Here is a 25,577-nt window from a genome sequence, read left to right on the forward strand (position 1 = left end):
TGTAAAACTACTATGTAGAACAGGTGAAATAATAATAATAAAAAAAGAAAAATCGGGTGGGGGTGGGTGGGAAGCTTTGTATTGTATAAAATAAAGACATGCAGGGGGTAAAGCTTTCATTGTCATTTATCTCCCAGTGCAACATTTAAAAACAAAATGTTCTACCTTGCTTCTTTCCTAACGCTTCTTATCTACTTCTTTCCCCCCCTTGAGGTTTTTTCCTTTTAGTATTTTTTTTTAAGACCCACAAGGAACGTATGATTTATGAAGGACAAAAGGAAAAAGATAATGACACCTTTTCTGAGTGACTGGAGGGTTTCTAACTTTGAAATATTTGATTTATTTTCCTGCAATCCAAAAAGTGATTGTATTTTTCATCATGAATGGATAGAAGAGAAAAGAATTGAGGTTTACTGTGCAGATAAGGCAGTGTTAACTTTTGCTACTTGAGATTGTTGCATGTTCGGTTTCCTAATATGAGCAGCAGAATATTTTAGGCTACAACTCTGAAACCATTTACTACAGAGTAGTCCTGTTAAAGGAAAGTATTTACTTTGAGTAAATGGCTTGAGAACTGTACTCTTAATATATCGACCCTCAAAACATTTTTGTAGTTACAGAACTATTATAGCTACCCAGTAATCTGAAGACCTTCAGTTCAAGGTGAGAGTTAAGATGTTTCCAATTTCAATTCATGCTCTAAAAAGCATGGACACTGAAAGTTAAGGTGCCTATCTTAACTTATGTGCCATATATGCTGTAAGGACTTTGTACAGTGCCTTGTAGAGATGCATCAGTCAGAAAACAATCAGGGTCATCTCTAGCAAGTGATTGGGAAAACTGCACATACATTTATTCAGCCCAGTGTGAAAGAACAGGGCAAAGTGTGGGTGCTTGGAGTCTCATTACTAAGCTAACATAATATACAAAGTTATATAAAGTTTTTACAGCTTATGTGGCATGGAAGTTATGATGGGGAGCTTAACTTGCAATTTCTATACTTTTTAGAGCATGAGTTAAAATGGAAAGCATCTTAATTCTCTTCTTAAACAGAAGGTTTTTGAATTACTTAAACTGAAGGTTTTTAGATTACTGTATTTCCAGGCTTTTAAAAAAGTAAAATCTGACTGGGCACTGTGGGAAAGAGAAGTGTAACAGTGGCTTTTATCCATGTTGGCTAAGTGGAGCCTCTATATTTATAGGCAGTATACCTTTGATGCAGAAAATTAATGCCCAAAGGCAGTGTTCTAGTTGCTCATAGGGGCAGTATATCTCTGATGCCGAACCTCAACATTCAAAGGCACTCTGCCATCACTTTGTTTGCCCTTGCAAATCTACCTGCCACCTCACCACTACCTTGTGTTCCCTTGTAAATCCATTTGTCACCCCACAACTGCCTTGTGTGCCCTCACAACTCCATTTACCACCTTCCTACAGCCTCACATGCCCTTGCAAGGCCCATCACAACCTTGCAGCCACTTGTGTTGCTTCATAAGTCCATTTGCCACTGCGTTGCTGCCTCACAAGGCACATTGCCACCTCATTTTTTATTTATTTATTTATTTTTACATTTCTATACCGCCTTTCGTTAAAAGAAAACCCCAAGGCTGTTTACAAAAATTAAAACATACAATAAAAGCAGTAAAAACATCAAGCAATAAAAACATCAAGCTAAAAACATATAAACAAGCATAAAAACATGACAACAGATAACAGATAAAAACAGAGAAGCCGCAGTAAAAACGATCATGTAAAAGCCTGGGTAAAAAGCCAAGTCTTTAAAAGCTTTCTAAAGCTTGTGACCTCATGTGACCTTGGTATGGCCCCTCCCATCACCTTGCTGCTGCCACCTCAGTGAAAGATGAAAAGAAAAGCTCATAAAAGGTATAGGAGAGTGAAGGGAATATTTGTTTTGTTTATCTATAGAAGTGCCAGAGTGCTCCTAAAGGTAAAGGTGAAGTGTGTCGTCAAGTCGATTTCGACTCCTGGTGCCTGCAGAGCCCTGTGGTTGTCTTTGGTAGAATACAGAAGGGGTTTACCATTGTGCCTCCTCCTGCACAGTATGAGACGATGCCTTTCAGCATCTTCCTATATTGCTGCTGCCCGATATAGGTGTTTCCCATAGTCTGGGAAACATACCAGTGGGGATTCGATCTGACAACTTCTGGTTCGCTAGGCAAGTTACTTCCCCACTGACTCTCCTTAACCAAGCAGCTATATTCAGAACCAGGAAGTCACTCTCTAGATAGAAATTGTTAGAATTTGCTCCTCCCAACTGGCTTCAGAACTTTGAGTGGACAACATTCTTGATCTGTGCCCTTAATTGATTTACTCTGTTATTATGGGGACTTCTGAGGTGAATAACTCAGGAAATACTGGATGGAGTTTTTCAAGGCAGAATAGGATTATTCTTCAGCATTTACCTGGATTTTTAAAAACAGTTAAAAGGACCTTAATAAAATTAAGATTTGTTATCTGATGGCAAAAAAGATAGTCAACAGTTGTTTTCTAGTATTTTAGGGTTAATTTTTAAACTGCCACACGTGAGGCATTTACATCAGCTCTACATTACATTTTGGAGAGGTGTTGCCACTTGTCACCTAGTTGATGTCTGCAAATGTTCAGGCAGTTTGGAGAAATGGTTTTGATTTCATGACCAATAGTATAGTATAGGGCTTATAATGGCTGAATGTTGAATCAACTCAACTCTGCTGGAACTACCATGCCAGTATAATTTTGCAGATGGAAAGCGAAAACACCAAAACCAAACACAAAACTAGCAGTTTTTGCAAATATTGTTAGAACAAGTTTCTCTCTATTTATATGCATCAATATTGATAATATCTAATTTACCAGCTTAGCAGTAACATCTTATACTATTAAGATATTTTGCCCTGAGTAGATAAATTAGACACTTATTTGAGTAGACAAATTAGGCACTCTTTTGCTAGTGATGTCTGTAAGTGTACCTTGCTGTGGATCAATTGGCTCCACGGTGAATAATTCCACATTTGAGCAAGAGTTATTCTTTCACTTACAAGCAATTATGAAATTAAACTACAGCTTCTCCAGTCACAAAATCTCTTGCAGCAGGAGGGATGTAATGAGATGTTAATGAGGCACTTTACCTTGCTGCCCACTGCTAATGTTGATGTGAACAAGTTCTTGAGTGTCCTACTGGCCTCAGTGGGGACAGTATTTTATGGCCATGAGCTACAAATACTTAAATTGTTGATAACAAAGAGCTCGGAGGAGTCAAGGTCCAGAAGGCAAGTTATATGAGGAAAGATTAAAGGAACAAGTATATCACCCAACTATGTGATGGAATAGGGGCTGCCTAACAAGCACCTCAGTATGGCAAGGGCACCACAGGTGCTATATTTAAGAAGCTAACCACATAGTTTGGATGGTTTCCACACAAGGATGGTTGCCATACCAGTGCTACACCTTCCTGGGGTCCATGGAGGTGTCATGGGGACCCTCAAGCATATGTTGCCGTGACCATCCAGAAATGGTTTTCAGCAGCAACCATACGATCTGCCTAACATATAAAACGGACTCAATTTAGATTACCTCTGGATTTATTATATCAATCCTCTGATTTGCATTGCTGCTGTGGGGCGGGGGACAACTCAATCTCACCAGAAATGGCAGTGAGACAGTATCCCAAGATAAGTTTCTGCTATGGATTCACTGAAGCATGGTTGGCTTCAGTAACAGGAAGCAATATGGCTGAATCACCCAAGACAAGAGCTTTGATGCATTATTGGAGGAATATGAGAGACAACTATGTTGAAACAGTGACAGCAACTGTGTCACTAATGTAATTAGTAAATTCACTTTTAGTGCAGTCTCTTCTGGTGCCCCAGGACACTTTCCCCTTATTGTATGGAGACGGAAGTTTTATGTGAACCACCCTCTACATTTGCTACCAATATTAGTATAATACTAGTATAAACTAGTTTACACTACCAGTATATACTAGTATTTGGGTCATGTGTAGAGAAGCGGTTCAGATGAGCTGTCTCTTATGCAATCAGGGAAAGGTGCTTCAGTGCATTGAGAGGAAGGGTGTGCATGCTCATGGTGCATACAAGTCCCATTGCATATGATTGGGCTGGTGGACAAAGTATTGTCTGAACCTGCCCAGGTTCATTTTGTGAGGCCAATGGAATTAAAAACAAACAAACATGTATATAGGAAAGACACTACTTATATTATCCTTACCCATAAAAGCCTTGGGCGTGCGTCCGTGCCGCCCGTGTCTTTTTCGCCCGATCTGGGCATGCGCGGAGCGCATGCCCAGATCGGCCCAAAAAGACACGGCCGCCCAGACACGGGCGGCCATGTTGGAACAGGGGAAGCGGCGGCCTAGGAGAAGCGGCCACCGCCAACGAGAAAAGAGTGCTGGCGAGGCGGCAGGGGAGCCACGGCCTCGGCCAGAGGTGGCAGTGGCCGCGGCGGGGCGACTGGCCCCGATGGCGGCGGCGGCCGCCAGCGAGAATGCGGGTGAAGCGGCGGTGGCCGTGGCGGGCGACTGGCCCCGATGGTGGCGGCACAAGTGCGGGTGAGGCAGCGGCAGCTGGCCGACTGGCCCCCGATGGCGGCGGCCTGTCGCCAAGGGAGTATGGGCGAGGTGGCGGCGGAGCTATAGGTACGGCCGAGGCAGCGGGGGAAGCCAGAAAGGGGAGGCCGAAGGTGGCGGGGAGGACTGGGAAGGACTGGGCCCGCTGGCGGCCGCACTCGGGGGGGCGGGGGTGGTCTACTAGCGCCCGTTTATCTAACGGGCTGAAAATTGCTATATTTAATGTATTTATTTGCCTCTTTTTATTTGCATGTATTTGCCTCTAGAGTGTTTTTGAAGAAGTCTTATTCATTTCTGACCTTCAGCTAGAATTGAGAGACAAGACTTTTTTTTGGTCCTCACATCCTAATATATCTCATAATTAAATCATGATGTACATCAGAATGCATAGTGGATAGCCCTGAGTGTGCCCTGTTCTTGACTAGTAACATGAACAACAACCAGAGTCTGCTACAAGATATAGTATTATAGAATTTCAGAGTTGGCAAGGTCCTTGGATGTCTTCTATCTAACCCACTGCTCGATGAGGAAACTGTTTCATCAGATGTCCAGCCACCTTCAGTGAAGGAGAGTCTACCACTGCATGAGGCAGAGAGTTCAACTGTCAAACATAGTCAAGAAATGCTTCCTAAGTCTAATCTAAATCTGCTGCCTTGTGATTTCAATCCACTGTTTCTAGCCCTGTCCTCAGGGCAACAGATAACCAGTCTGCTCATTTTTTTTAATGTGACAGCCCACATATATCTGAAGACAGCTATCATATCTCCTCTTAGTCTTCTCTTCTCCAGGCTAAACATATCCAGCTCCTTCCACTGTTCCTCACAGGACTTGGTTTCCAGACCCCTCACCATCTTTATTGCCCTTCTCTCAGCTTGTTCCAGTTTGTCAACATTCTTAAAATGCCTGGAATTGGACACAAAATTCCAAGTGAGGTCTGACCAGCACACAATAGAGTAGAACAATTACTTCTTGTGATCTGGACACTATGCTACTGTTAATGCAGCCTAAGACGAAGCATAGCTGAAGCCACAGAACCACTCCGTGGCTGGCTTGAAGAAGATATCCTCTAGGGCAGGGATTCTCAACGTTGGGTCCCCAGATGTTATTGGACTTCAGCTCCCATAATCCCCAGCCTCAGTGGCTTTTGTTTGGGGATTATGGGAGTTGAAGTCCAATAACATCTGGGGACCCAACATTGAGAATCCCTGCTCTAAGGATGTGAGGTTCAGCGCCAGACCGGTTTGGGTGAGGGCTGAACCAGTTTGGTGCTACAAGGTGCCATGGGTGGTGGGGAGTGGTGAGTGACACCTTTAAAAGGGAGTACAGCAGGTCCTTACCTACTCTCTGCCACCCCATGCAGCTTCCTGCTGCAATAGCACTCTCTCCAACAGCCCGTGCGTGGTGCAGGCACTCACATGGCATCTGCACATGTGTGGATGCCATTTGCGTGATCAGCATGGTGTTGCTGACCACACCATAAAATGGTGTCCGAGCATGTGTGGAGGCCATGTGCATGCCGGTGCCGAACATGGGCTGTTGGTGAGAGCGCCGTTGCCTCAGGAAGCTGCATGGGGCAGCGGAGAGCAGGTAAGGACCTGTTATACTCCCTTTTAAAGGTGCCACTCTCCACTGCCCCATGGTGGCACCTCAGAGAGCAAAACCTGTTTGGTCTTTGCCCGACCAGGTTTGGTGCTGAACCTCTGCATGAACTTCGCCTAATATCCTCTCATTCCTATTCTTACACTGATGTGATGCCATGGAAAGTAATTATGTGTTCTCATAAACTAGAGGGCTGGAGAGTAGTAAAAGAGCAGCAAATGATACCTCTGCTTCTTGTTGGGATTTTGCCATGGACATTGTCTTGGTTCTTCGCGTGGGGCATGGTTGTCTATGTTTGAATGTGTCTATGTACTGGCTTGGTGGTGGTGGGGTGAAGTCACAGGTTTTTTGCTCCTCTCTTGTTGCCTTGGTTTTAAACTGAGAGGTTCTCCCTCTCTCTGCATAAGAGACTGTTAGTCTGTTTATTCTTTTCTTAGCCTATGTTTAGTTAGTAATTAATATCAAACTCTTGTTTCTCAGTTAAAGTTGGCCTCCTGTTTAATTACTTATATAGCATAAGTAATTTCTCTACAACACTTCTAAACACCAATTTGTTTCTCTTTTGTTTCTCTTTCACACTCTGAATAGAGTAGTGGAACCATTTGGTGTTTACATGTCAAGGTAAGAAAAATAAGCCTACACCTGAAAATACAGACAAGAGCTGTGACTTGAATTAGAAAGTGTTCGTGCGCTCTCTCTCGCTCTCTCTCATGGAAAGGCATTATGGTGTCTACAGTAAACAGAAATTGAGAATGACAAATATCTCCTTAGTTGTAATAGATCTACTATAGCTTCAGTCCCAGTTTTGTGATGCCTTTAAACTAGTTGGTTAATCTACGAAACAATCTGTAATACCTTTTGCTTCATGTGCATATCCCTCATGTGTATATTAGAAATGTTAGGAAATCAAATCCTTGCATATATTGCAACCATACTCTCAAGTTACTTTACCAGGAACTGTACACATTCACATGGAGAAATATAATAAGGGAGAATATGAAAGGTGTTTGTAGTGTTTTGTATGTGATAGCTGTGATGAACATGTATGTGTGGAATTACCCCTTGTCCAGCTTTTAAAAGATATAATTGTCTAAGGCAGAAGTGGACACAAAACTTTGTTTTTCAAAGTTAAATACTTTGATAACCTGAGAAAAATAATTAGTAAATTAAGTATGGCATGTTCAATAGAAAAAGTGCATGTTGAAGAATAAAAAAGGAACAAGAAGATGCTTTTGCTTGTTGTTGAAGAAAGTATGTACAGTGCCTAAGGCAATTGTTCAAGAACATTTTATGCTTACCTCTTGGATGATTACTCTAGAATGCTGCCAAGGTCAGTGAAACCTTGGGTTATCTGTCAAATGAATGCCAATTTCATAAATTAGTGACCAAAATATAGTAATTTTAAGCATGTGAGCTTTCAAAAAGCATGGTCCATGCATGCAGTTATTATTTGTCTTGATTTAAACTAGACAAAAACAAAACATAGCAATCCAAAGCTCCGTGTGCCTGTTAAAACTATTTGTTAATATTAACAAATTGGTCTTAGCCACTCATAATCTATTCTGCTTTCAGCCGGAATAAGAAATAGAACCACTGCCCAGTAATGACTGTTTCATATTATTGTCATATTAAAAAAAAATTGAAGTAGTCCTCTCGTTAGAACAGACAATCGGAACTGAAAACCAACAGTTCATAATGATTCACAAATGGGGAACTGAAAGCCTTTTTAAAAAGGTTGCCTTACTTCTTCTTCTTCTTCTTCTTCTTCTTCTTCTTCTTCTTCTTCTTCTTCTTCTTCTTCCTTCAATTTATATACCGCCCTTCCAAAAATAGCTCAGGGCGGTTTACAAAGAGAAATAACAAACAAATAAGATGGCTCCCTGTCCCCCAAAGGGCTCACATTCTAAAAAGAAACGTAAGATAGACACCAGCAACAGTCACTAGAGGTTCTGTGCTGGGGGTGGATAGGGCCAGTTACTCTTCCCCTGCTAAATAAAGAGAATCACCACGGTAAAAGGTGCCTCTTTGTCTAGTTAGCAGGGGTTACTTAGAACTGTTCTCTCAGGTTGCTACATCAAAAATCAAAGATTGCTACATCAAAATGTTTATTTCCAGTCTGCTACATCACACACTGGGCTATCTGAATATTTCAGTGGGCCCTCAGCAAACTACCCACCTTGAGACCCCATCCTTCAGGGGTGGAGCCTGAAAGAGTTGCTCTAGCACCATGAAGCCAATGGGCCCATAAGTAGTATTGGGGATCAGACATGAAGGCCTTAGGCCCTTGGAAGTTGCCCAGCTTTTCTAATCCCCGAGGCTGGCCTTGTTCACACAGTCCACATTCAGATCTAATGGATAATCATAGTTAATCATAGCCAAGGTTACGCCCGAATGTGCTAAACCACGGTTATGGGCCGAAAGCAACCTCCAGTTTTCCTAGTTGAACTCCAATTAAAACTTTCAGTTATCGATAAGGTTCACCACCGACAACTGAGGCTTGACTTCCAAAGTGTTACATCCAACTGCGGAAGCAGCTATAACTGCAGTTTCGCACTGATTTTCAAACTGTGATCACAGAGGCGGCAGCACAGACCGGCCAAAGGACGTGGCCAGTCCATGCTCTCTCTCGGCAGTTCTCGCTAGCAGCCTCTTGGAAAACCAACCCCTCCCCTCCTGTCAGCTATGCAGGAGTTGCCAGGCTACAGGGACGCCACCATGCCCCATCCCAGACTTGTCTGCTTGTCAAGCTGCACTGTTCCTGGTGTGGGGGCAGCCCCTATTCCCACTTTGTCCCTTGTTCTCTCCACCAGGCAAGTGGTAAGGTGAGAGCACAGGATGACAGGATGGGCACCAAGTGTTCTGCTCTCTGAGAAGAGAGCAACTGTCATGTATGTTCCTGAGCACAAATACTCCAAGTGGCAACATAAGCAGGGTATCCCATCACAGTGTTGGGAGGGGAACATTTTGCAGTGGGGGGGGGGACTTGGGGTCAGGTATAAAAGGCAGTGCAACAAAGTTCTATTTTTTCCACATAGAAGTTGGGGAAAGGGCGGCCAGCCAGGGGTGGGTGGAGCGCTCAGAGAATGCAAGATCTCAGCACGCCCCTCCAAGAGAAAAGTCAGTTGTGGCCACCCTCCTGATGTGGTTATGTTTTGCCCACAGTCTGGCCATGAAGCTGGCTGAGCAGCAGGGAGGTGCTCTCCTCTCCAGCAACTGGAGTTTTGCTGGCCGTGGTTTGGTGAATGTCTGTGGCACGATTTGGAGTTTCAGATTGAAACCATGGCCACAGTTAACTGCAGTTATCCATTATGTCTGAATGTGGCCACAGTATGGCAGCCCAAGAATGGATTCTCAAATTACATTTTTTTAGCCTACTTTCTGAAAAGAAGTCCTTAGGAAAATGGGCATCCCAGAACATCTCATTGTTTTCATGAGAAACCTATACACAGGGCAGCAAGCCACAGTCCAGATAGAACATGGTGAAACAGACTGGTTCCAGATCGGCAAAGGAGTAAAACAAGGCTGTATACTTTCTCCTTCTCTATTCAATTTATATGCTGAACATATACTGAGAGAAGCTGGATTGGAAGAAGATGAGCATGGTTTTAAAGTTGGAGGAAGAAACATCAATAACCTGTGCTATGCTGATGACACCACTCTGATAGATGAGAATGTGGATGATCTGCAAGCTCTAGTAATGAAAGTCAAGGAGCACAGTGAAAAAATGGGACTACAATTAAATGTAAAGAAGACTAAACTAATGACAATGGGTACAGCAACTAGCCTCAGAATTGACAATGAAGATATTGAAGTGGTGGATAACTTTTGCCTTTTAGGATCGACTGTCAACAGTAAAGGATCCAGCAGTCAAGAAATACGCCGCGGACTAGCACTTGGTAGGGTTGCAATGAAGGCCTTGGAAAGGATATTTAGATGCTGTGACGTGTCTACACCTACAAAGATTAGAATTTTTCGGACAATGGTTTTCCCTGTGACACTCTATGGATGCAAAAGCTGGAACCTGAAGAAGCAAGATAGAAAAAGATATTGACGCTTTTGAACTTTGGTGCTGGAGAAGACTTTTGAGGATACTATGGACAGCCAGGAAAATGAACAAATGGATCATAGAACGAATCAATCCAGAATTTTCACTTGAGGCACAAATGACCAGGCTCAAACTATCATACTTCGGACACATTATGCAAAGACTCAGCTCCCTTGTGAAGTCCATAATGCTGGGGAAAGTTGAAGGCAAGAGAAGAAGAGGACAAACAGCAGCAAGGTGGATGGACTCGATTGCGACAGCAATGAATGCACCACTGAGAGACCTTAAAGGCCAAGTTGAAGACAGATCATCCTGGAGAGAATTGATCTATGTGGTTGCTAAGAGTTGACAACCGACTTGACGGCACATAATCAATCAATCAATCTGAAGAGAAAAAGCATTTTGAGGTCACCATGCCTTTGTATGTGTCCGTGTGACCTGCTCTAATAACGTCTATATTTATAGTTCAATACAAACTAAATTCACAGCACATGGGAAAGGTTCTAAGGGACCCCAACATGATTTTTTTTTTTTTTGGCTGATCTACTATGTTGTCTCAAGACGATGGGCACTAAAGTTATAGGCAACATTCCTTTGCAGCTCTTGTGTTGACAGTTGGATACCAATGAAATTCACGGCACATGGAAGAGGGTCCCAGAAGATTCCAAAAGGTAGGTCCCCCCTCCCCCACAATTCACTATATTGGTTCAAGATGGTCTCCACTTACAATATAGGCAACACCTATATGTGTCACAAAACACATGTTCTGACAGTTAGATATAAACCAAGTAGGCATGTTCACAAACCAAGATTCATGCACAGGTTTGATGCCAAACTGGTTCAGGCGAGGACCGAACCGGTTCGGCATTCCAATACACTGCTGGGGGTGGAGCAGCAGTGTAAAAAAAGAAGTACAGCATGTCCTTATCTGCTCTCCGCCACCCCATGCAACTTCCTGCTGTGACGGCATCCCCCCCAACAGCCTGTGCACAGAACTGGCACACACATGGCCTCCACGAATGTGCAACGAGCAGAAACTATTTGTGTGGCTAGCATGGTGTTGCTTAACATGCAAATGGAATCCGCACATGTGTGGAAGTCATGTGTGTTCCAGTGCTGCATGTAGATTGTTGAGGGGGGAGACACCATAGCAGTAGGAAGTTGCATGGGTCTGCAGAGAGTAGGTTAGGGTACCTGTTGTACTCTCCTGTACCTGCTGTACTGCCTCTTAAAGGTGCTGCCTTTAAAACCGCCTGGCAGCGCCTTGGAGCACTGAACCTGTGCACGAACCTTGGTTTGTGCACATCTCTAACAAGTTTACAGCACATGGGAGGGGGTCAGATAAGAGTCACCATGTTAAAAGAAAGTAGGCTCTGTTCTGCTTAGGACTACTCGTTTTAATACATTTTAATAGTCTTGTACAAAGACATGAATTATGTAATAAAGGAATGGCTTAGCCACTACACTAGTCTGGAAGGAAGCAGAGCAGGTTCTACTCCAGTAATGTTCACATGAAGAAACAATTCAGAAGCAGGGGTGTCTATCTATATATTTAATTCTCCTATACCCATCGCTAATCCTCATGTTTGGCAGTTCTTGCAAGAGCAGCTGCCTGAGGACAGCAATGGGGACGGGAGACAATGGTGGTGGTGGTGGGCTGGCCTGGCCTGGCTGCCGGTCAGCCAGAGGAGGTGGCGGTGGCGGGCTGGCCTGGACCTGGCACGGGCCCTGCCACCGGTTGGCTGGAGGAGGTGGCAGTGGGCTGGCCTGGCACAGCCACCCTCCGGGAGGAGGTGGCGGGCTTGCCTGGCCCAGCTTCTGGGAGGAGGGGTTGGAAGGAGGAGGTGGAAGGCCGGCTTTCCGGCCGCCCACAAGCCAGAAAGCATGGGGTGGAGGGGGGAGAGGAAGCGGGCCAGCCAGCCAGCCTGCCAGAAAGCACAGGGAAGGGCCCAAAAAGCAGGCGGCAGGGGGAGGGGGAGCGGCTGGCTATTCGGCCAGCCAGAAAGCTGGGCATGCCAGCATGCTGGTGGGGAACAACGGCGGTAGGTGGGCTGGCTGGTGGTGCAGATGCTGTGCACCTGGCCCAGCTAGTTTCTATTTAAAGAGGAGTCATTTTTGAGCAGGAAGAGGACCAATCTGGCCCCAGAGAAGGAGCAGCTATAGCATATCGATTTTCCCTCTCTCTGCCAGAAAAGAACTCTCTGCTCCAATTCCCCATTTTAAGTTGCCTAGGGCATCTACCCAGTTGCCCAGGGATAGTGGAAGCTTTTCAAGGAAGCACCCTCTGGTCTCTACCATCAGCGAACGACTAAGGGCTGATGAACTATGTATATGTGTGGGCTTGTTTGTTGGTTTTTAACAGTTTGCAATCCATTGTATGCCACCTTGAGGACCGTTCCATCAAACGTCAAGGGACAAACCCTTTAAACAAGCAAGCAAACAAACAAATTGATATTCCCCCCATATTGATTTTTATTTATATCCAAGCAACAGTGCTGAACTAAGCCTTTTTACTGTATTTTTCATATCGACTGCTACTGAAATTATTGATAGATCATAAGACATGGGCTACAATAACTTTTGGGTATTTGTTTTTGGTATAACGTAAGTTCTGTCTGTTACTGAGATGAAAAACATCTTCAACATGTAGTTTAATGAGATGTTCAAATAGCTAGATTTTTCACTTGAGTTCATTTCATTGAACATCCACATTTTAAATACCTATTAATATGACACAAAGAAGGAATTGAGGGAACCAGATGTCACTGAAACAAGCTTTTGTATTAATATTTTTTACAACCGCTTCTTTAACTTCATCTATTCCTTTCAGTGTGTAGCAGGCAGTCCTTTATAGCTTATTTTTAAAGTATATTTTATACCAGGTCCTGATTTAAACATAAGGGAAGGCAAGTTTAAAAAAAGCTTTACTCATATGGATCTCCATGCAGGGCATCACACTGACCCAGGGCATCATACTGGGTGGGGTTGGTCTCTCTCAGCTCTGTCCTCCAGGTTTCCAGATCGTGCAACAGCCCCGCCTCGAGGGTCGGGGAGGGGGCGTTGCAGTCATCTTTCGAGAGAGCCTCCCCATTTCCAGGTGCCTGGTCAGGCATTCTCAGAATTTCAAGAGTTTGTCCTTGAGGGTGGGCCTCCGAGATAGGCTGAGGATTCTGCTGGTGTACCAACCACCCTGCTGCACTTCAGTCTCCCTACCTGAGCTGGCAGGGGGTGGTCTCGGAGGTGGCCTTGGGTTCCCCAAGCTTATTGTTTGGGGGGATTTCAATGTCCATGCTGAGGCCCCCCTAGTGGGTGTGGTGCAGGATTTCATGGCCTCCATGGCAACCATGGGCCTGTCTCAGTTGGTATCAGGCCCCACCCACATGGCAGGACATACTCTGGATCTGGTTTTTGCCGACCGGGAAATAAATGATCTGGAGGTGGGGGAATTTGAGACGACTTCCTTTTCATGGACATATCATCATCTGGTGGGGTTTAGTTTGACTGCTCTGTCTGCCCTCTGCAAGGGTGGTGGACTGCCCCTGGAGGCTTATGGATCCACTTGGATTTCAGACGGCTCTCGGGGAGTTTCCAGTGTCCAGAGCTGGTGACCCTGTCAAAGCCCTGGTTGATCTCTGGAATGGAGAGACAGCCCGGGCTGTTGACACGGTTGCTCCTAAACACCCTCTCCAGCTTGGTGGAGCCTGATCTGCTCCTTGGTTTTCCTCGGAGCTTAGGGCGATGAAGCAACTCGGGCAACGGCTGCAATGACGCTGGAGGTAGAGTTTTGACAAATCCAACCGAACACGGGCTAGAGCCCATTTTAGGGACTACTCCGTGGTGGGGGTGGCGGCGAAGAAATGTTTTTTCTCCACCTCTATTGCATCTGCTCAGTGCAGACAAACAGAGCTGTTTCGTGTGGTAAAAACATTGCTCCACACATCCCCCCAGGTAATGGGGGAGGAATCATCTACAGCTCACTGTGATCAGTTTGCCTGTCACTTTGCAGATAAAGTTGCTCGCATCCGTACTGACCTGGACTCCAGAGTTTTGGCAGTTCTGGCAGACGTGCCTTTGGTACCATCTGGTCCTGTTGTGTTGGATTCTTTTCAGTTGGTGCAGCCTGAGGATGTGGACAAGATCCTGTGCAGTGTGTGAGCGACATCATGTGCTCTTGACCCTTGCCCTTCATGGCTAATAAAAGTTGCCAGGGAGGGTACAGGCAGATGGTTGGAGGTGATCATTAATGCTTCATTAAGGGAGGGCAGGATGCCATCGTGCCTCAAGGAGGCAGTGGTAAGACCACTCTTAAAAAGCCCTCCCTTGATCCCTCCAACCTGGACAACTATAGACCTGTATCTAACCTTCCCTTTTTGGGCAAGGTGATAGAGCGTGTGGTGGTGTTCCAGCTGCAGAGAGTCTTGGATGATATGGATTATCTGGACCCTTTTCAATCTGGCTTCTGCCCCGGATATGGGACTGAGACTGCCTTGGTTGCTCTAGTGGATGACCTACGCCGGGAACTAGATAGGGGAAGTTGAACCCTGTCTGGTTCTGAACCCAGTTGAACCCTTTTGGTTCTGCTAGACCTCTTGGCGGCATTCAATACCATTGACCATGGTATCCTTCTGGGCCGCCTCTCAAGTATGGGAATCGGAGGTACTGTGTTGCAATGGTTCTGGTCCTTTCTTGTGGGGAGGGCCCAGAAGGTGGTGCTGGGGGACTACTGCTTGGCCTTGTGGCCAATGGCCTGTGGGGTCCCGAAGGGTTTGGTCTTGTCCCCCATGCTGTTTAACATCTACATGAAACCGCTGGGAGAGGTCATCCGGGGACTTGGACTGAGTTGTCAGCAATATGCGGATGACACTCAGCTCTATCTCTCTTTGTCATCTGATCCTAGGGAGGCAGTGGATGTCCTGAATCAGGGGCTGGAGGCCGTGATGGGTTGGATGTGCTAATAAACTGAAATTTAATCTGGACAAGTCGGAGGTACTGTTGGTCAGTAGGAGAGTCAATTGGGATGAGGAGATTTTACGGGTTCTGGATGAGGTTGCACTCCCCTTGAAGGAGCAAGTACGCAGCTTGGGGGTACTACTGGACCCGGCTCTGCTTTTGGAAGCTCAGGTGGAGGCGGTGGCCAGGGGTGCCTTTGCACGGCTTCAGCTAGTGCACCAGCTGCGTCCCTTTCTCAAGAAGGCAGATCTGGCCACAGTTACCCATGCCTTAGTCACGTCACGGCTGGATTACTGTAACACGCTCTACATGGGGCTGCCCTCGAAGAATATCTGGAAACTGCAGCTAGAGCAAAATGCAGGAGCTAGGGTTTTATCCGGAGCTGCCCCATGGGAGCACATCACACCCATTCTGAAAGAGTTGCACTGGCTGCCAGTTCGTTTCCGGGTCCAATTCAAGGTGCTTTTTTGGACCTTTAAAGCCCTTAACAGTTTGGGCCCGGGGTACCTGAGGGACTGCCTGCTCCCAAAGGTTGCTGCCTGCTTGACGAGGTCATCTGAGGGGGCTCTGCTCTGGGTGCCGACAATGAGGGAGGCTCAGCTGTCGTGCACTCGGGACAGGGCCTTCTCTGTTGCCGCCCCCAGGCTTTGGAATGCTCTCCCAGTGGCCATTTGCTCCTCGCACTCCATCACAGTTTTTAGAAAGCTTGTTAAATCTTGGCTTTTTATCCAGGCTTTTACATGATTGTTTTTATTGCTGCTTCTATGTGTTTTTTTAACCCCTGTATAGTTTTTATGCTTGCATTTTATAGATTTTAAATTTGGTTTGTTTTTATATTTTTAGCTTAATATTTTTATTGTCATTTTATTGTATGTTTTTAACTTTTGTAAACCACCTTGAGATTGTTTTTAATGAAAGGCGGTATATAAATGCAACAATAAATAAAAAAAATAAAAATACATTTATTACAGCAATAGAATCTCTCTCTTTTACTATATTTTGTGTATATAGGAAATTTTCTTGGAATCTGTTAAAGACTGATTTACTTACTTTTGTTAAGTCTGATTAATTGAGCATGATCTGAATTGATGCTAGCTTTATTTTTATTGTTTGACTGAACAATGACTTAAATGTTGGTGAATGATTGACTGATTGTATTGTAAACTCTGTTAGGTTGTTGTGTTTAATTGAGCAGGTTTAAATTCATTAATGGCAGGGGAAAAGAAGGGTGCTAAAATCCCAATTTAGTTTTCTACTAAAATTGCTGCTCAGTCTGATCATTCACATGATTCAAAAGATAAATAACAATAAGGATGTTTCATATATAGTTGCATTGGAAGGATTAAAATAAAATTTCTTTTTCTGAAATTCATAGGCTAGAATGATATCGCTAAAAAGAGAAAGTTGAAAAATAAATTGAATGCTGTGGAAAACACCTTTTGTATTTCTGTCTTATAATTGTAACCATAAAATACTGAACAATCTAGTAGGAATTCGATGATGAATTAGTTAAGCAGGAACAATTATTAAACAAGTCAACTGTGTCAACTTTATTTATTAATTAAATTTTTATACTGCTCTATCCAGAGGCGCTTGGTGGTACACAGCAACACAACTAAAAACTAAGAAACAATTATTTCAAACAATCAGCTTAAAACAAGATGAAAACAAATTTAAAAGCAGTTTAAAACCATGTAAAAACAGTTAAAACAATTTAAGAACAATTTAAAAACCTTGGAGGACCAGACCAAACAAATACGTTTTAAGGTCTCTCTTGAAGGTCAACAATGAACCCAAACCACGAATTTCCACTGGGAGTGCATTCCACAGCCCAGGAGCAGCTACAGGCCTGATTCTGAGTCGCCACCAGACATACTGGTGTTATCTGGAGATGGACCTCTTTACATGACTGTAACATGCAGTGGGGATCATGAAAACGCTCTCTAAGATAACCCAGACCTACACTGATCAGGGCTTTAAAGGTAAACAGTATTTGGAAAATAAAGCTAGGAGAAACAATGTAATAATGTGAGATGTCCCTACTGTTATGCTAGTGAAATTAATAGCAACTTAAATGTGAAGCATGTATTTGGAGCATTTATTTGGATGTTTTTAATTGATACATTTTTCAAATGTGTGTATATGCCTGTGGAAATCATTCAAACTTTCTTTTTTACCATTTTCTTTTATTTTCCTCTAAGCTTTAGAAAACTGAAAAGAAAAGAAACATTGCAAACCACATATCACCTACAATTATACCTACCTAAATAATAATTATTTACATTATTATTTAAATCCCCTGCCAACAACCTGGATGGCTTTAAGAGGGTTTTGGATAACTACATGGAGTAGAGGTCTATCATTGGCTACTAGTTAGAGGGCTAAAGGTCATCTCCAGCCTCAAAGGCAGGATGCCTCTGAGTACCAGTTGCAGGGGAGTAACAGCAGGAGGGAGGGCATGCCCTCAACTCCTGCCTGTGGCTTCCAGCAGCATCTGGTGGGCCACTGTGCAAAACAAGATGCTGGACTAGATGGGCCTTGGGCCTGATCCAGTAGGGCTGTTCTTATGTTCTTATGTTAGGTTCTAACTATGAAACTGACTGGATGACTGGGGCAGTCATTTATCTCCTAACCTAACCTGTCTCACAGGGTTGTTGTGAGGATGTACAATGCTCTGGGCTCATCTGGGAAAAGGCAACCTAGTTTTCCAGTCAAGCTTCAGATTCTAATCTTCTGTGCCCAGATTGCTAATCATCTGTACCCAGCTTGCTGGGTGGTCTCCCAGGAACCGACAAGCGCACCAAACTGGGTGGGCTGAGATGTTCCTGGCTCAAGCAACCAGAAGAAGCCTTCACGGTAAGTAAACCAACGCTCTGTTCTTGGTTGCTAGGGCCAGGGACATCTCCATGGACCAGGGGCGTAACAAGGCTGGAGTGGGCCCAGAGACAAAATTTTAAAATGGGCTTCTCGCTTATATACACACACACACACACACACACACACACACACACACACACACACACACTTCACAATATATAGTCATGTGACTTGCCTCTGGGGGGCCCCTCGAGGCATGGGGGCCCCCAGGCAGCCGCCTCCCCTTGCCTAATGGTAGTTACGCCCCTGCCATGGACATATCACAGCTTGAAATGACTAGTGGGGGAGTACACTTGGCTACTCCCGGGGAAGCACCTGCTGTAACACCCTTCGCCCAAATGCAGCCAGAGTGGAGTCATGAGAGCCAATTTTATAACGCCTCGTGAACATAGAGGGACTAGCTCCGGCTGGATCTATTGGCAGAGGTGTACTCTCTGCAGGACCCTGTGGCCGAATGCCGCCCTAGTGGCTGCGTGTTTGTCTAGCTTGTAATGTCTGGATAAAGGGGTGTTCCAGGTGGCCACCTTGCAGATCCCCTCCAAAGAGGCTGAGCGCTGCTGACGTGGCTGCAGACCATGTAGAATGAGCAGCGATCTGCCCCGATACTGGGAGATGTTGGGACTTATATGCTAGAACGATGCAGGAGCGCACCCAACGTATGAGAATGGCTGCTGACACCTTCAGCCCCCTCTTGGAGGCACAAAAGTTTATGAACAGGGCGTCCAACTTGTGACAATCTTTCGTCTTATCGATGTACCCTTTGAGCACCTGCCTGACGTCCAATCGATGCCATTCCTTCTCTGCCAGGTGCTTCAGGTCCAGGCAGAAGGAGGGCAGATAGAGGTCAGCTGACCTCTGGAACAGCGAATTCACCTTTGGTACGAAGGACAAGTTTGGGAAGATCCTGACCGAGTGCTCCGAGAAGGTGCATAGATTGGACTTTATTGACAATTCTTGCAGCTCCGAAACCCTTCTAGCTGAGAGAGACGGACTGTAGCGGCTCAAATGGTGGGAACTGCATGCCCCCTGAGGGGGATGTGTGGGTCCCAAGAGGGATTGTGTTGGCAAACCGGTGACAATGGCTGGGTTGCCCCCCTCGGGACTTTGTAGGAGCAGATGTTCCGCCTGGTAGGAGCGCCTCTGAGGAAATAGCATATGGACCTGGCAAGCTGCCTGGCATTTCAGCGTGTTTGCCTTCAGTCCCAATGAAAGGCCATCCTGGAGAAACTCCAGTAGGTCACCTAACTTACACTGCTCCAGCTGCTTGGAATGCTGGGCTGCCCAGCACGGGGAGCTCCGCACCTTGGGGCTGCAGTGAGGGAAATAAAGAAAGAGGAAAAAACTACTAATCTGACCAGAGGCCTTGGTCTTTAGGATGTCAAAAGGAAAGGTCAAGGATGGACAAATATCCCAGGTTCCTCTGTAAGGCCAACAGAGCGGGTTCCACTCTGTTAGGGAGCCTTCTAACCTCTGGTTTGCCCAGGAAATCTGATGCCCGGGTTTGGAACTGTGACAAGTGCCCAGCTGACTGAGTAGGAAGGTTGGCAGGTAGCGTCCATCTGGGATGAACGGCTCTTTGTCTGCCTTAGGCTAAGCTGCAGACGTACAGCAATTCCCTCTGATTAGATGGGTGTGGTCCTCCAACTATGTGGTCATGGGTGACCTTCTATCCTTAGCTGGCTGGAGGAGGAGGAAGAGTGTGTTCCACCCCAGAAGAACAGCTAGGCAAGAATGTTAAGATAACTGGAGAGAGTCCAGAGCTTATATGCCTGTGTAAATACCTCATGATGGGAATAGCGGTAGTCGTGAAACCAGTGCTATTGATCGAGGTGCTGCTCCTGTGCCATCGTCTTATGGCTAAGATGGTTTGTGTATGAAGGGAGACAGTCGAATAGGATAGATCAAGATGGAATGAGTCCACTGAACGGTTGGTACTTGCCATATCACTACCTGTAATGGAGAGCCCACTAGGGATTAAAACAGTGGGTTATCTCCTTACTGCCCGGACGGAGTCTTGATAGTTCTATTGAGAGCTGGAGATGAGCTCCCACTAGGAACCATGGCCGTTACCTGACCCCATAGAGGGTATTCAAGATGGGGATGGGGATGCCAATGTGGCCCTGGTTACTACTGGGGATGGCTGCACATCCCTCTCAATGTAGAAGGCAGACCTCAAGGGTCTATGGCTCATGTTGCCACATGGCTGGGCATGATGGCTCATGACCTTGCTTGAAATTGAGGTTAGCTATGTGATGTGTTAGGGTACTGGGGACACCCAAGATGCAGGGGTAGTCCAAATGGAGATCTCATTCCGGCTAGAGAGGGCTCCCATTACGAGCAGTGGTAGGAACGGCTGGGGAGAAAAAGCGGGGGGAGGAGACCTTCAGATATTCTGTGAGGGCCCATGTGGACTATGCAGTACTGGGTAGGAGGTATGTCACTAGAGAGTAGAACAGTCCTCTTGGTTTGCTACCTTGTATGGGATTGTTAAGACAGAGTGTGGAGATCTGAGGAATGGTGCATTTTGTGTTGGAGGTAGTACGATGGATCCCCCTATCACCAAAATTTGTGTTTGGAAATGAGATAGACTATTCTCAGGGGTGACCCATCATACCTGTGACAGGAGATGCGAGTATTTGGCCCAGGTAAGAAAACCTGGGCAGGACTATGGACCTGTAGTCTTACCATGGTTGGAGGAAACTGTCCACTGCTGTGTCATTGTCAATTTAGCAGATTGCATTGAGAGGAACTCAGAGGAACCGCAGGATATAAGTATAAAAATAAATAAAACTACCTGACCTGGGAGCAGAGCATCTGCGCCTCTAGTTCTGCCTCGTTCTCAACCCCCCTCCCTCATTTTCGGCCCCTCGTTCTTAGCCATTCCCCCCCTCTTCTCTCTTCCAATGTTTTCTCTCTCTGGCCGGCCACCTGGCCAGGCACATTTTCCGGTTGCCCATCGCTTTCTCCCCCCCGCATGCTGCTACCATTTTCTCTCCCCCCCGGCTGCCACTGCTTTCTCTTCCCCCTCTGCTGCTGCCACTTTATCTCTCCTCCGGCCACCTCCGCCTTCTCTCTCCCCAGCTGCCGCCTTCTCCCCTGCCCTGCTGCTGTCACCGCTTTCATCCCCCGCCACTGCCTCTTTTGCTTTCTCCCCCCAACCACTGCTGCTTTCTCTCCCCACCCACCCACCTGCCCACCCACCCTCCTGCCTGTCTGCCCGTACATTGCCCTTATGTTCCTCGTCGCTTTCCTCTCCCCTCACACCCCTCCAAGTTAAACACCAGTTTTAATTTAAGTTTAAATTTATTTTAATATAAACACCAATTTAAATTAAATTGATGGGTTTTCACCTGGTGATGGAAGTAGGAGAGCACAGGGACAAGGGGCAAATCTCTTGGGGCGGGCAGTTCTATAACTTGGTCACTGCTAGAGGGTCAATTCAAGCCCTCTGATATGTGCTCACTAAACATCCCTCTGACAAAGACAGAGTAAGAGCACCTCCTTGAATGACCTTGGGGTGCAGGAAGGCTCAAATGTCCTTTGGGGCACATGCAGAGGCAGTTTTTCAGGCAGTTTGGGCCCAAGCTCTTTAGGGTTTTAAAGGTAAATCCCCAACAGCCTGAACTGGACCCAAAGAATTGGAAGCCAGTGCAGTTGGCGCAGGACTGATGTTATACAGCAGGGTTTCTTAACCTTGGGCCCCCAGACGTTGTTGACCTACAACTCCCATCATCCCCAGACATGGCCTTTGTGGCTGAGATGATGATCAAAGCATGTGTCACCATGGGGAGATGTGCCTTTTCAAGGTACCAGCATAGCTGGCACGTCAGTTGAAAATGTGCAAAAAGATGCCCCTCACCAGTCACCACCTGGACACTGGGGACAGAGCTTTGTCAAGGAGCACCACCAGCATGTAAATCTGAGTCTTTAGAGCATGTACAAACCCATCCAACACTGGCTGAAGCCCTGTTGCCTGATTAGCATATCTCTTGACCAGGATCTCACTTCTGTCTTGTCAGGATTGAGTTTCAGTTTATTGGCCACCATCCAAATTGTCACCACCTCCAAGCACTGGCCCAGCACTTCTGCAATGTCCCTGAAGTTAGGTGGAAAGAAAAAAAAAAGGAAGGGGAAAAAAACACACCTGGATGTCATCAGTGTACTGATATCATCAGTCTGATGACATCAAGTCCCAGAACTCTAGACGATATTTCCCAATGCCTTCATGTAGATGATAAATAGAGTAGGAGACAAGACTGAACCTTATGGAATACCTTAAGCCAATGGCCACAGTGCGGAGCAGAAGCCCCCCCAGTCCCAGCTTCTGGAACCTACCCTCTAAGGTGGATCAGAGTCACTGCCAAATTAACCACCCCCACCCCAATCCATTTTCCTGGCCAGACAGCCCAGAAGAATACCATAGTATATGGTATCAAATGGCAATGTGAGGTTTAGTAGAGCCAACAAGAATACATTTCCCCTGTCTAGTTCTAGGTACAGATCATCCATCTAAATATTAGTAAAATGATATCAACAGAATTTGCATTTCTCAGTATATTTATCACACCCAAACTTCCACTCTCTCTTCACACAATTATCTGCACACACACACACCATGCTCATCTGCACACCATTCTCACCCATGTAAGCGAAGTGAAAGCTTCTTAACTCTTATCAATGAAGCCATACACACAATATTGACACATCTGGAGGCCATGTGAATTCTTCAGCTTCAGTACTGTATATATGTTCCCACTGATTACAATTAAAAAGCTCTCATTTTTCATACATGAATGTACAGAATGAGGAACGTTTATGTGTAACCAAAGTAATAAGTTTATTGGTGGCAGCAAAGTAATTTACAAGTACTGGTGCCCTGTTTTGAAGCTGAGTCGTGTATACTGCATACTCAAGTAGAAGGGCCACACTTGGCAGACATAATGCATATGACTAAGGCTGCAGTCCTATGCACATTTCTTTGAGAGCAAGACCCATTGAGCTCCATATGATGTAATATTGCTAGCTGCGAGGCCGGGGACAGTTTTCCATCTGAATCTCCCTGGCCTGAGCCTGGAGATTTGTTGAGCTAGCCCTGCCTCTTCCCTTCAGCCTTCACCAGCAGAGAAGACCTGCTGCTGTCCTGATTGTCCTGATGAGCTGTAGCTGTGAGGGCCAGTTCCATTAGCCAAGCTCCAGAATCTACGTGAAAGGTGAGCTGCTGGGAGTTTGGCATTAAAGGGCAGAGGCAAGCCAGAGGTGCAACCCGTGTCTGTGTAGCCACTGGTGTAGCTACGGGCATGGGTGCCAGTAGGCAGGCCATCTTCAGGCAGCCACCAAAGCTGGCCGCCAAAGAGAGCTGGCCTTTGGTGCCGTGCCTTCAGTGTGGGACTGGGGCCTCCAGTGTGGGACTGAGGTCTGAAGAGAAGTTATGCTCAAGGTCCTCCAGTTTAAGTTTCAAGCTTCAAGCTTCAAATTTCAGTGGTTTGTGCCAGGCTGCTTGCAGAGATGTGTTTGGGCTCTCTTGTTAAGGATGGAGCAGGGGGCATGTTTAATGAGATTGGGGTGGCTGTTTCAGTAGTGGTAAGGGAATAGAGGATTTGGTGTTGGCTGGCCAGCATGCTGTTAAAGGGGAAGAAAGTCCAGTAATTTAATTACTTTTTTCCCTTCCAGCTACCCTGTCAGTTGTCAGGCTTTGGGGAGTAGTTCCAACTCCACACAGACCCTAACCATGCTCCTTTTGTAATGCCAGATTGGTTCAAAATAAGATTGAAATCATTCATGATTTGATTGTAGATGAAGGAGCTGAACTGGCTTGTATAACTGAGACCTGGTTGGGGGAGGCTAGTGGTCCTGTGTGGGCCCAACTTCTTCTCCCAGCAACAGGTACTCAGTTGCTGAGCAGGTTAGGAGAAGTGGGCGGGGTGGTGGTGGAGTGGCTGTGGTCCATAAGAATAACATCTCTCTTACCAGGATCCCTATGAGAGAATTGATTTATATATTGATGTCTGTACTTTAGGCTGGGGACTTGGGATAGATTGGGGATTATGTTGGTGTACTGTCCACCCGCTGCCTAACAAACTCCCTAACTGAGCTGACAGAGCTGGTCGCTGAGTTGGTCTTGGAGTTGCCCAGGCTTTTGGTGCTGGGTGAGTTCATTGTCCACTTTGGGACTGGCTTGTCTGGTGCTGCTCAGGAGTTCATAGTGGCCTTGACAGCTTGTCATGGCCCAGATCTCTGAGTCAGAAGAGTCAGAGGAGGAGCGGGAGGATTTGGTGGGGAGAGCAGACTCAGAAGCACAGCAGGAGGATTTGGCTGTGAGAACAGACTCTGAAGCTGAGGTGGAACGGCAGCAGACAGGGGAATCTGAACAGCTGGCAGAGATGAGGGATGAGGAGATTGATCAGGAGGAAGCTGGAATTTAACCTGTGTTAAGAAGGCATCTCAAGAGAAAGGCTCAGTGGGATCACGCAGGCATAAGATCTCGCAGGACAGGGAATAGAAATGCTGAGTTAGGAAAGCCTGATTGGCTGCTGGTTATCTTGAGCCCTATATCAAGCAAACGCTGTTCCTGAGAAGGTACTGTCAGCAATGTTGCCTACCACAGACAGTGTTCCTCACGCTTATAATAAAAGTGTTCCTCACGCTTATAATAAAACAACCTTTGTTTCAGCCTGTCCTTGTTCTGTTCCTTCCTTGCTCCTTTATTTCAGTAATTGCTCAGATATCGTAGAGGGGCATACCTAGTTTAGTTTCAAGGGGACTTTATTTTTGTTTTTACTACTTTATCTTTGAGAGTCATCCTTCGCTTTCATCCGTGCTGCTAAGCTACTTTCTAGGGGTGTGCACGGAACCGGTCCGGCACTGGGGTGGTGGGTTCCAATTTAAAAAGGGGGAGCTTTACTCACCCCTTCCAGTAAAGAAACGTATTTCATGTAGTAATTGGGCGGCAGGGTGCCACCCGCTTCAATCTCCGGCCGCTGCGCGGGCTCCTCCTTCATAGACATAATCGGGCGGCAGGATCGCTCCAAGTCCCTGCCGCCCGCCCTCTTCATGCTAAGCAAGCCCCCCTCGGCTGGTGGCCGCCCCCTGTGACTATCAAGGGGTTCCCCCCTCCCCTCCCCCCTTCCTGACAAATGGCCCCCCATTACAGGAGGACGGCAGGAGAACTCCCTGCCGTCCCCCTTCTCCTTTGCCGGCTGGGCTGCAAATGGCTCCTAGGAAGCCTTTCGCGTGCATGCGCAAAAGGCTTCCTAGGAGCCATTTGCAGCCCAGCCGGCAAAGGAGAAGGGGGACGGCAGGGAGTTCTCCTGCCGTCCTCCTGTAATGGGGGGCCATTTGTCAGGAAGGGGGCGGAGGGGAGGGGGGAACCCCTTGATAGTCACAGGGGGAGGCCGCCAGCCGAGGGGGGCTTGCTTAGCATGAAGAGGGTGGGCGGCAGGGACTTGGAGCGATCCTGCCACCCGATTATGTCTACGAAGAAGGAGCCCGCGCAGCGGCCGGAGATTGAAGCGGGCGGCACCC

Source organism: Hemicordylus capensis, chromosome 1 (genome assembly GCF_027244095.1).
Source record: "Hemicordylus capensis ecotype Gifberg chromosome 1, rHemCap1.1.pri, whole genome shotgun sequence".
Taxonomy (NCBI): Eukaryota; Metazoa; Chordata; class Lepidosauria; order Squamata; family Cordylidae; genus Hemicordylus; species Hemicordylus capensis.